This window comes from Odocoileus virginianus, chromosome 18 (assembly GCF_023699985.2).
Source record: "Odocoileus virginianus isolate 20LAN1187 ecotype Illinois chromosome 18, Ovbor_1.2, whole genome shotgun sequence".
NCBI lineage: Eukaryota > Metazoa > Chordata > Mammalia > Artiodactyla > Cervidae > Odocoileus > Odocoileus virginianus.
The window spans coordinates 28,899,640-28,912,274 of record NC_069691.1 but is presented as its reverse complement, the minus strand read 5'-3'; positions in this window follow the sequence as shown (position 1 = coordinate 28,912,274).

Genomic DNA, 12,635 nt, shown 5'->3' with positions numbered 1-12,635 from the left:
AGCTAACTGAGACAATGACTGTTAGTAATAGAAAATAAGAATGCTGAATAGGCAGAGAAGTTTGAATAGCTAACCAAACTCAAGATGCTCTATTGATTTTTTTGGTTTGAAGGTATAGGCATCCTGACTTGACCCTCACAGATATTCATTTAAATATGATGGAATATATTAATAATTAACACCTACAATAATGTATTAAATGTTAAGTACATTTTTTCCTGGGAACATCATTTTAATTAATTTTTAATGTTCTTGTCTAGCTCAAAAGAAATATTATTCACATTAACATTTAAAAAATGCAATTATAAAGTAAACACACAGACAGGTGTTCTGTAAAGTACAAATTATTTTTATTTCATAATATAATATAGCAAGCCTCTTATTTTTCAATTTACATAGAATTTATTATTTAAAAATATAGTTCAATCTCATCCAGTTTTCTCAGTATGTCATATATGTTATTTTCATATTTATCTCTGTAAAATCTTTATTATGTATCTGATGAAAAATATTCTTTTCTTTCATAACACATACTTACTGAGTCATTGTGCAAAGTGATAAGAATATTTTAAATCTGAAAAATCATGTATACTTTGAATTACACTTTATACAGTTCTATAAATTGTAGTTTATATATTAAATCGCTTGCAAATTTACAAAGTGCATTTTATATACTATTGTCTCATTAAAAATTAATAGAAAACTATTACAGTGAGCCACAGTAGAATGTCTTGTTCTATCATTCTTGTTAGCACAAGAAGGTCTTATTCCAACACAGAGTCTGTTGTTCTATTTATAGCTTCATTGAAACCCCATTTCTTATATTCAGGTAACTTACCACAGCATATTGTAACAATGTAGAAATGATGAAATAGTCCATATACATTTTAGGAGGATATGCACACCTAATGAGTAATGACAATAAGTACCAGTAGATATTAAGTGACAATATGTGTAGCTATTGCCTTTAAATATACTTAGTGATTTATTTATTTGATCAGTAGATTTGGTCATGATGATTTGTGTTTGTTAAATTAAAACATTCTTCAAAATTGTGGCTTCAGAGTGATATCATAATGAAAACAGTGGAATGAGAGGTCAGAGTGGAGATTAGATACTACAGCATATGGTTAGGCAAAAGGATAGAAGTTCCAACAGCAAAGACTAGGACATATCCAGCAGGCAATAGGAGCAGTTAGCAAAGAGAGAGAGAGAGGAGTAGAAATACCAATAGGTAGTGTAGGGGAAAAGTTGAACTCTGTTCCTGTACGTTATTCAGACGCTGGAAAATCAGGCAAGATATGAGTCAGCTTTAAATTTACTAGTGTAAGTCACATTATATACAAAAAGGGTTACCCTTAAAATATAGAATGGGATTAACCTAGAGTAGATTGCTAAATGTGCCTGGCTCTGACATTTAGGGAAATGCAGGCATTAGAAATAATCAGATAATTTACTTCAGCATTTCTGTTCCTGGAGCCTCCCCAATAAGAATATGTCTTTCTCAAGTGTAATAGCTCAGTGTTATATAAGATTTTGTGTTATATAAGAAGATTGAAAAAGATCCCTGGAAATGAAGTGTATAATACCATGTTAATTTCATAATACCTAAAATAGTGCCTTTAATATAATGAGCATCAATATATGTCTGTTAATTCATTCACTCATCATTTTTCAAATTGAATTAATGCAATGTGTCAGGCACTTTTCTGCTCTGGAGAAGCTACAGTGAAAAATAAAAAGCCAGTCTTTTCCTTTTCTCTCATAGAATCTATGTTTCAGTAAGATAATCATAAAAATCATAGATACATAAGTAAATAGAGAGTAGTATAATACATGTTATGAAAAAACCCGAGAGTAAGGGGTAAACAGTGAAAAGAGTAATGTTGGTGGAGTATTTGTGCTATTTCATAGTGTTTTGATAGAGCAGTCTGGGTGCATCTCAGAAAAGGTCACATTTGAGCTGAGACATATTTAAAAAAGGAGCAAAACTGGTGTATGCAGGTAGAATAAGGATAATAAGCACAAAGGCCCTGGGCTGAGTGTTTGCCAGTATTTCAGGAAATAGCAGATGTCCGTCTGGTGGAATTAGTGCAGTGAGCAGGTGACTGACATGAGACCAAGTCACACAGTTGTGCAGTCAGGTCATGGTGGCCTTGTGAATTATGAAAGAAGCTTTTGTGTGAAATGGGAAACCAATGTAAGTTGACAAAGTGCTGCATGACTTACATTTTATTTGGATCGTTCTAATAGACGAAAATAAGCCATAGGAGAGAGAGTAGGAGGGGAAGCAAGAAGATAGTTCGGAAGTGAATGTGTTTAATAAATGCTGTTGTATTCAAGCACTAGATGATTCCTACATGCAGCTGGTAGCTGGGGTTTCAAAAAAAAAAAAAAAAAAAGAGGGACTTCCCTGGTGGTCTAGTGGTTAAAACTCCACATTCTCAATGCAGGGGGTACAGATTCCATTGCTGCTTGGGGAACTAATATCCTCCATGCCATGTGGCAGGGCCAGAAAAAAAAAAAAAATCTAGGGAAGAAGAAATATTTTGACTAGTGTATTGGGTTCCCTGATGATATCACACTAATTATGTTTTTAAAAATAGGAATGATTTAATTTATACAATGCCACTAAGAGTTGTAGGCATTTCAGGCTCCACATTACAAGTGGAAAATAGAGTCTGAGAGAGGTTCTTAAAACTCATGATTGAATTAGAATTGCTATAGAGAAAGGCAGTAGTTAACATGGATAAGCTTTGGAGTCATACAGACATGGGTTCAAGGCACTCTTCTGACACAAAGCAGTAGGGTCAAGTCAAATTAAGCCTCTAGTCTTGACATTTTCAGTTTACTTCATGTTTTCTGGAAAGTGGACTTAAGAAAATATTTACTCCAATGGGTGGATGCTAGGTTAAATGAGATGATTTATGTAAAATGCTTATTACCATGTCTGGAATATAGTAACTTCTCAGTCAAATGTAGCAGTTATTATTTTTAACCTCAAAAGTCATCTTTAACATAAAATTGAAAGTTTTCAACAGCCTGACAGTTGGTTCAAGATAAAGCTACACCATCAAATGTCTGGCTTAGAGCCATTGGCCTTGCTTTGACATAGAGGCATCTCCCCTTTTGAGTGGTCTATATTTTTTGCTTCTGGACTCCTGGATCCCTCCTTATATACTGGCATCCTTCAGATTCTTCCCACTAGGAAATGTCTTTCTTCTGGATTTCAAAATCCTTTGCTTTAAACACTAGGAATTCAACAGGGCACATTACGTAAATGTAAAAAATTATGGTTTACAATATCTCTGGAAATTTCACCATGACTGCTATTGTCAAATAAAATTTTGAATGTGTTCTTACATGCATGCACATTTCCATAGACAGGATACTTGCCCCAAAGTAGTATACATATTTAGGGCGTATACATTCACTTATCTTTGGATTTAGCAAGACATACACTATAATCCAATTAGAAAGTAAAATAGGCTTAATTGCTTAGCTCAGATCAAAGAATATAAGCTGCAAAGGATCTAATTAAAATTAATAATATAATGGGTAACTTTATCTAATACCTAATCTAGGGCATTTCATTTTAATTTAAACTCTATAGTTCTCAAATTCACAGGAAGGTCGCATCACTGTTGCTAATTATTATGAAATCTGATAACCCTGTGGCAAATCCTTTCTGTGTATTTGTTGCCTAATTCTACGTAATAGATTTAACTCTGTTCTACAAAGAGAGGTCAGAAAGTTCACTCTGCTACATGTTTATATTGAATTTCTTTAGCTTCCCACCTCTTATTTTAGCCTGATTAATATTCTTCAGATGTTATTGAGTAGTGCAAATGATGTATGAAATGTACATAGCCACAAGCATATTTATATTGAATGGAAGCAGCACTTAAGTTAATCAGGAAGTCTCATTAGTTCAGTTCAGTTGCTCAGCCGTGTCCAACTCTTTGTGACCCCATGGACTAGAGCATGCCAGGCTTCCCTGTCTATCACCAGCTCCTGGAGCTTGCTAAAACCCGTGCCCATTGAGTCAGTGATGCCATCCAACTATAAAATCCTCTGTCGTCCTCTTCTCCTCCTGCCTTCAATCTTCCCCCACATCAGGGTCTTTTCCAATGAGTCGGTTCTTTGCATAAGGTTGGCAGAGTGTTGGAGTTTCAGTTTCAGCATCAGTCCTTCCAATGAACATTCAGTACTGATTTCCTTTAGAATGGACTGATTTGATCTCCTTGCAGTCCAAGGGACTCTGAAGAGTCTTCTCCAACACCACGGTTCAAACATATCAATCCTTCAGTGCTCAGCTTTCCTTATAGTCCAACTCTTATATCCATACATGACTACTGGAAAAACTATAGCTTTGACTAGATGGACCTTTGTTGGCAAAGTAATGTCTCTGCTTTTTAATATGCTATCTAGATTGGGTCATAGCTTTTCTTCCAAGGAGCAAGCATCTTTTAATTTCATGGCTACAGTCACCATCTGCAGTGATTTTGGAGCCCAAGAAAATAAAGTCTGCCACTGTTTCCATTGTTTCCCCATCTATTTGCCATGAAGTGATGGGATCAGATGCTAGGAATTCACATGGATGCCTCTAAACCACACTTAAGGTATATTTTCAAAGTACTGTTTATTTTAATGTTTGTCCTGAATTGATCCCCTGGTAAAGCCCAACATCATTTTGTTGATAATCTCTAAAGAAAGAAGTCTAGTTAATTTACGGATGTATAATCTTCACTGTTAACTTCCGTATGTGTGCACATGTGTACACATGTACATCATAGGAATTACACATCCAGACCAAAGTGGTCATCCTTTTACCATAATTGGTTAATGCAAGCCTGAGTCTGTTTTTTAACTTTTAGGCAAAATGACATATTTCATCAGCTATTATAATTTCCTTAAACATCTTTCTAGGAAGATAAATCAAAACATTGTAAGTTGAACTTGACTATGAGCTTGACTATGAGCTTCATCCTTATTTAAACAAAGATTTTAGAGGTAATTTGATACCAAAAACAGCAGCAATTGGGTCTGCAGTCAAAAGAGGTAAGAACTCAAGAGAAGCATGTAGCCCTTTAAAATGTCAAGGGCAGCTTTGGGAGAATAAGCACAGTCAGATGCAGTTATCCAGATAAGAACAAAGTTATGGTAAAACAGGATAAGAGCCACAATGGATGGCTTAGATGAGAACCAAAGTGGGAAGAAGCTTTAAAAGGAAAATGGGGTTTTAAGAAAAGGTTACAAGTCTGGAGCCTTGCTGGGAATATTCTGCTCTGTAAAATGTATGTGCTCACTCTCTCTTGGCAGTTATGCAATTATGTTCTGACAGGCTTCCCTTCATGCATCTTACAAAGCCAGAGGTATTAAATCTTAGTGTCTCAGTGTATAGAAGTCTGGCTAAAGAGACCAGATTTCCAGCACATGCCAGAAAAGAGAAAAATAAATCACTATGTTGGTGAATTATTTTACATAAAAATATTTTCTGTAAAGGTCTGATTAAGCTCCATTAAGAAAACTAAACTTGCTTGAACTGATTGGCTAATACATCAAAGTGATTGAAATGCATGGTTATACACAGCAGGGTAGTTCTATTGTAGAGAAAATTCATTTAGTCAATATCCTCCTTGTAGTGGTGCTTAAACTTAAGCACTCCCTGATTGTTCTACCTGGTTTATAAACTCCCTGAGAGTGTACATAATCAAACACTCCCACTTGTAGAGGGTTGAGCCACAATATTATTTAGCCCTTGGGAATGTTTCTCTGGTTGCTTTACAACCAACCACAGCAATTGGTTTCTGTGTTACTCTAGTGGCTTTGTATCAATAACAGCAGGAGACGTTTTTGGTACCTTTTAATTAGGCACTTTCTTGCCTACTACATATTAAACAAACTAAAAAAATATTTTGAGATAGATGAATGTTTATGTTATGGATGAACATTTAAATTGTGAAAGTTCATTGATTTTGAGATAGTGGAAGAGAGAGTATTGAACACAATGGACAGATTAAACAGGATGATCTGATTAAATTCCCCATACACCAAAAAAGAAAAAAAGAAATGTAAGACTGATGACCACTAAGGGAAATTTTGTACCTCTATAGAATAAATGTTGCTGCTGCTAAGCTGCTAAGTCACTTCAGCCATGTCCGACTCTGTGCAACCCCATAGACATCAGCCCACCAGGCTCCCCTGTCCCTGGGATTCTCCAGGAAAGAACGCTGGAGTGGGTTACCATTTCCTTCTCCAATGCATGAAAGTGAAAAGTGAAGTCGCTCAGTCATGTCCGACTCTTAGTGACCCCATGGACCGCAACCTACCAGGCTCCTCCATCCATGAGATTTTCAAGGCAAGGGTACTGGAGTGGGGTGCCATTGCCTAAATGTTGTTAGGAGAATTCAAATACGAAGGTAGGAAAATATAATTGTTGTCTTGAAACATTTAACACAGAGATGAACTATTTGGCAGTGTAGAGTACATAAAATACAAATACATCATGAAGGAGATGAACATTTATTGTGTTTTTTTTTGAAACATATTGTGACGTCTCTATTTTGAAAAAAAAAAAAAAATACACTTGCTTGCATGTTGTTAATTATGAAGAATGGAGAAAAATAACTGAATAATCCCAAGGCACAAAACACATAATCTTGTTTTGATTGGATTACCATGGCTGAATGTCAAGAGTGCTTTAAATTAATTAAATAACATAGTAATCTTCAGCTTTTTGAATATGTCAACTTGACCTTTGAGTCATCTTTGATAATATATTTGAATAATTGGAAACGTTTTTGTCATTCATATTTTACTACATAAAAATAACTGCAGAGGCCCGGTATTTCACATATCTTACATATATACTAGGTGCCAGAACATCAAACCATGTTAACAGAAAAGATTATTCATCAGGTTTTTATGAACAGTGATTCTTCACAATTTCTTAGAATGCTAGCTATGTTGTAGAGTGACATGGAATGATGAACCTAAATCAAATCAAACCAGTTTTTGAAAACTGATTTTATTCAAGGCTTTATGCCAGTAATTTTGGGAGAACAAAGAAGGTACAAAAGTTTCTACTCTCAGAAAGCTTAGGATATAACATGTTAAATGAATACATGAGAGGTAAAATGGATATTTCCTGAGGAAAGGGAAAGATAGGACTTGTTTCTGTGTCACAAATAAGGTTACCTCAAGTAAGTCTCCATGGAGGAGACTTAACTGAACTGATGATAATTGTCAGGAATTTGACACAGGAAGAAGAAAAGCATACCAAATGTAGGAGTTTTTAAGGAGACAATGGGATAGAAAAATGCAAAATATTCTTGAGTAATGGTCACTCTTCTAGTTTAGTTGGAGCTAGTTGGTATACAGATAAGGGGAGGGAGGGACAGGTGGGCAACAAGAACTGGGAACAGATCAGGGAATATTTTGATGGCTGTGCTGCAGAGATTGGACCACATACTATAGACCTCAGTGGTCCATTAAATGGTGCAGTAACTACCAGTAGGGTTCTGGGGGTAGACAGTGGTTGTTCAAATCCCCACCCCAACAAGTACTTACTTAGGTAGCTGCCAAGAATTTAGGTAGGCTTAAACCTTCCTGGAGCAATTTATTTATCTAAAAAAATGGAGGTGATAATGGTACCAGTGTGTTGTTCTGAAATTCACGGCAGTTAAATCTGCTATATAGCTTAGAACACTTCCTGAAGCATAGTGAGTATTATATGTTACCCATCATTAGCCTTGAACCAGAAAGATATGAACAAAACACATTTGACAAGGTGAAGTATGGGAAATGTTAGAAATAATTCTTACTGAATTACTCTTCTGGAAGATTCACTTTGCTATTAATAATCACTTTCAGCATGCCAACCCTGTCATGTCACTGATGGTCACTAATGTATTACTTCTGCTAAGAACACTGATTTAAAGGATGCATTTTTAAACATTTACTTTTATTTTTTATTAATTTATTTTAAATTGGAGAATAATTGCTTTACAGTGTCAGTGTTGTGTTGGTTTTAAAACATAATTTCTAATAATGAATGAGAAATATTTATTTTCAGATAAATATGCAAGGTGTTTAGTGGGTAGAACCAGAAACAAATACCGCAATCAATGAGAATTTAAAAAGAAGCAGACTTAAAATAACTTTTTTAACCATTCCAAATAGAGGTAATTGTATTTTGTCTTTATACCTCTCCAAGATTTGCTTTGTTTGAAACAAGAATTTTTTCCCTAAGCAAATAGTTTCTTTCTCCCTTACTTCAAGTTTTCTTGGGTTCTAATATGCCATCTAGCTGTAAGGTGACTCATACTTTTTGTTTAAAATTCTCAGCACATCCTGGTTCTTTTTCTTAATTCTATATTAATAATATATACTGAAGAAGGAAAGAATAAATATTGTACCATACTAGACAGTTTTGAAAAATTGTAAAATGCAATTGGTTTTAATGTGCCCTGAAAACCTACTTAAGTCAAAAAAAGTAAAATGTCACTTTGATAATTGAAGCAGTGGGAATAGTTAAGAATTTGGGAAGAACACATCAAATAAGTAGTAGAATTAAGGCTAAAATACTGGGAAACTGCAAAGTTTCAGAGTTGAAGTAAAAATAACACTTTAATAGAGCACTTATTATGTGCCAGGTACTGTAATAAATGCTCTACATGAATTATATTATTTAAACCCTACTATAACACCACATGGGATATTTACCATTGTTTTCCCAATTTTGCAGGTGAGTAAAATGAGGTATAGTAATTTGTATTCTTGCATAGATAGAAAGTGATAGAGTGACAATTTGGACCGAGGAAGGCTAATTTGGAGAACATGGCTTATTAAGCTATTACACTAAAGAAAATGACTTAATAAAGAAAAGTGAGAAGGAATCAAAATATTTCCTCCAATTACCTATTGTTGTGTGGCAAACTTCTCCAAAGATTGGAAAAATAAAGCAATGCCTACATTTCTTTAGCTCATAAATTGGAAATTTGGACAAGGCTCAGCAAGGACAGCTTGTCTTTGTTTCACTCATCAACTAGAGCAACGTGAAATCTAAAGGCTGGAATCATCTATAGGCTTGCTTACTCATATCTGGTGATTGGTGATGACTGCTGGCTGAAATCTTAGCTTCAGTTTTGGCTGGAATACCTAAATGTGGTTTCTTCATGTGGACTTGGCTTCCTAACAACATAATGGCTGGATGCAAGGTGATCATCTCAAGAGAGAGAGCAAGATGGAAATTGTCTGATTTTTATGAACTAACCTTGGAAGTGAAGTAGTATCCCTTTTCTACATTCTGCATGTTGAGGTAGCCTAACAGCTCACCTCATTTCAAGTGAAGAAGAAATAGGTTCACTGCTTGGTATGGTAGTGGCAAGGTTCTAGAACAGCCTGGATTGGAATTATTGTTGAGGCAAGGTCTGGAAATTACAATCTGCCATAATTTTAGAGATGAATGAGGAGAGCGGGGCACTGATGTTTCCAATAGAAGAGGAAGCAGTGTTCGGTAATAGAAGGAGTGTTTGGTAATAATGGAAATCAGTGGTGATAACTGATAGGTACAGTGACAAAGTCATTTTTCCAAATATGTGGAAGGCAGGTCGCAGTGACTTACAAAGTGAATGGGAAAGAAGAATATGACCAATGAAGTTTTGCATGCTCTGGCTTCATCAATTTCTCTGGGCTTATCTCAAACCCCATAGCTGACTGTGTGCTCCAGGCACAGTAGCTTTTTACCAAGACATTGTGCTGTTTCCTTCCTCCATCCACGTATTCTGTGCACATACTATTTCTACTGTTTGGGATGAAATCTCTGCTTTTGTTTACCTGGTGTAATCCTACTCCTTGTACTGATTTCATTTACTTTATCAAAAATTGTCCTGCTACCATACCAAGCCATGTGTTTCATATTACTCTTTCCTTCAAAATAATTATATTTGTAAATATTTTTTCCTGCCATTATTAGACTGATTAATATCAGTCTACTTTACAAGATCTGAATCACAGAACATATCTGTTTTTGTTCATGCTAAAAATCAACTATAATGCATGAATCTTATTGTGCTCTCAAGTGGTTTTTAAATGTGTTTTTGAAACATTTTTCGAAAGCTTCCATGCAAAAGGAAAGACATTGGTTATATTTAGAGGAAAATATAGAATCCAAAAAAAATTCACTAGACAAATAAAACTACTTTCAATCATCCTGAGAAAGAATTAATTTTGTCATATTGTTAGTGTTGGGAAAGTCATTCTTTGTAAAAAAAAAAATTACACCTAAAATGTATATTGGCTCAAACAAAAGAGAAGTGTATTTCTTGCTCAGTTACAATAAAAGGCAAATTCTAAAAGGAAGGCAGGCAGGCAGGGATGCTGTTCCACACAGTTCAGCAACCTGTACGGATGTGTCCCTATTTTCTATGACACATGATTTTCATGGTCACTCTTGTTTGTTATCTCCATATTATTCAGCCAAAAGAAGGAAAAAATCTGGTGATTTTATGGTTTGAGTTTTTTTTAGAGCAGGTTCAGGAATGGCACCCATCATTTTTTTTTCTCACAGTGAGCTAGAATCCTGTCAAATTACTGTAGCTGAGCACAAGAACCTGAACAATGTGGGCTAGTGATGCACTCAGGAGAGAAAGCCAGTCGTAGAGAAATCCATTGGCTCTGTTACAACAGTCACCCAGCAGTATCTTGAATTATCATGGCTTAGAAGTCTATCAGAACACCTTTCAAGAAAGCTGAAAACATTTGCTGATATATAATTGCTAAAGCAAATGCTACTGATCTTATAAGTTGTATGATAAAGTGGAGCAGAAATATATCTGAAGCTGAAATTTGGGACTGGATAGTAGGGACAATTCATTAGATGATCACTGCAGTATCCAGGGGGAAAAAACTGTCCTCTTTTGCAATTACCCAAGCAAAGGCCAGAATGTCTTCTCTGAAAACCTAACATGACTGCTTGACTGATTATTCAGAATTTCCATGTACTATACATCAGTTGTATAAGAAAAAAAGATGTGCTAATGATCATTTAATGATGCAGCTTCAAAGGGGGATAGAGGGAAAGGGAAAACTAAAATCATTAGACTCCCAAGATCATAATTATAGACCTGATTTTTAAGCAGGGAATTTTCCAGACTTGAAAAAGATTTTAAAAAATATGAAAGAAACTGAATAAGAAAGGATAAATATCACTAATTTCTTTTTTCCACCTCAGATATTCCTTTATAGAATTAAACCTTAAACATTATTAAAGTATATAAAATGTTCTATAAATTTGACTGCTTTATATATCCTTATTAAATATCTATACAGTATGACTGAGAAATTGCATTTTAAAATCTTGATGGAAGGGGTGTAAAGTATTTCCGCCAGCTCCTTCTTCCTGTTATGTTCAGGGACCAATTAACTCTCAAAAGGGAGCAGAGTACTTGCAGGAGGCACAACTCTGTTGAACTTGGTATGGGGAAACTCTATCAGTCAAGATCCTATTAAAAGGAGGTGACATACGAAAGGACTAAGAAGGATTTTATGATTATTCTATTTATTAATGTGTGTATGTGTGTGTGTAGGTAGGACTAAGGAAGAGGGGAACGGACTGGTAACAGTGAGGAGGAGAAAGAATATAGAAACGTTTACATGACCTACTTAGAGGTGCTGTTGTAAGAAAGGGGCTTCCCAACTAGAGGATGCAGCCTCTGTCTACCCTCTGTGTTGTGGGTATTGGGGCACAAATAGCTCAACCTCTCTCTACCATCTCACAGTGGTTTCCTGCCAGTATAGCCTTCCATTGGTCAAGCCAAACTGAAAGCCAGAGAGCCAGGTAGCCTGATGATGAATTCAGCCTTCTGGGGCAAGGCATAATGTGGAGGATTGTGGAAAATATACCTAAGAGGACAAACAGAATATTCAGAACATTTGTGTGAGAGAGATTAATAGTGTAGATATTAAAGCAAACTCATTTATTCCTGAAATCTATATTTTGTTCAATGAGAAGTATGTGATTTTCTTTGAACAGAAATTTGAAAATTTCAAAGAAAAAGGATTGAATCTGTAGATTTCCTTATCAAAAATAGATAAGGGTTCTGAAGTGTGGTTTTTGAGCCATTGCCTGATCATGATGTAACAGAACAGCATAGGAGATGCCAAGACCAAGAGCCAAGAGCCCTGATGAAACATGAGTCTATACTCCATTCACGGAGGAAATGAGGGAAGAAGAAGAGTCAGAATGAGGATCTAGAAGAGGAATAATGTTCAAGTCTGGCAGAAAGAATTGGCAGTATAATGGTCAAGGTACCCAGACTGGTGATCAGGGTCTAGATTTTCTATCCCTGCAGCAAAGTCACTTGAAGATTAATTGGCATCAGTCTGGTGGGAATGGCCATAACTCAGGATTATACACATGCACATGTTCAGAGGAGAAAATTGGTGATGGATCAAGCAAAGAAGATGAGAGATCTTGGCAGGCAGGCAGAGCTCAGAGGAATCTGGCAAAGGGCAGTGATGAAGAAGGTCTATGACATTGCTAATTGACCATAGAGAAGTCCATCACAGTGGCTTGGTTAATATCATACAGATGGTAGATGCATGAGTAGAAAGTCAATTCCAGATCTTTT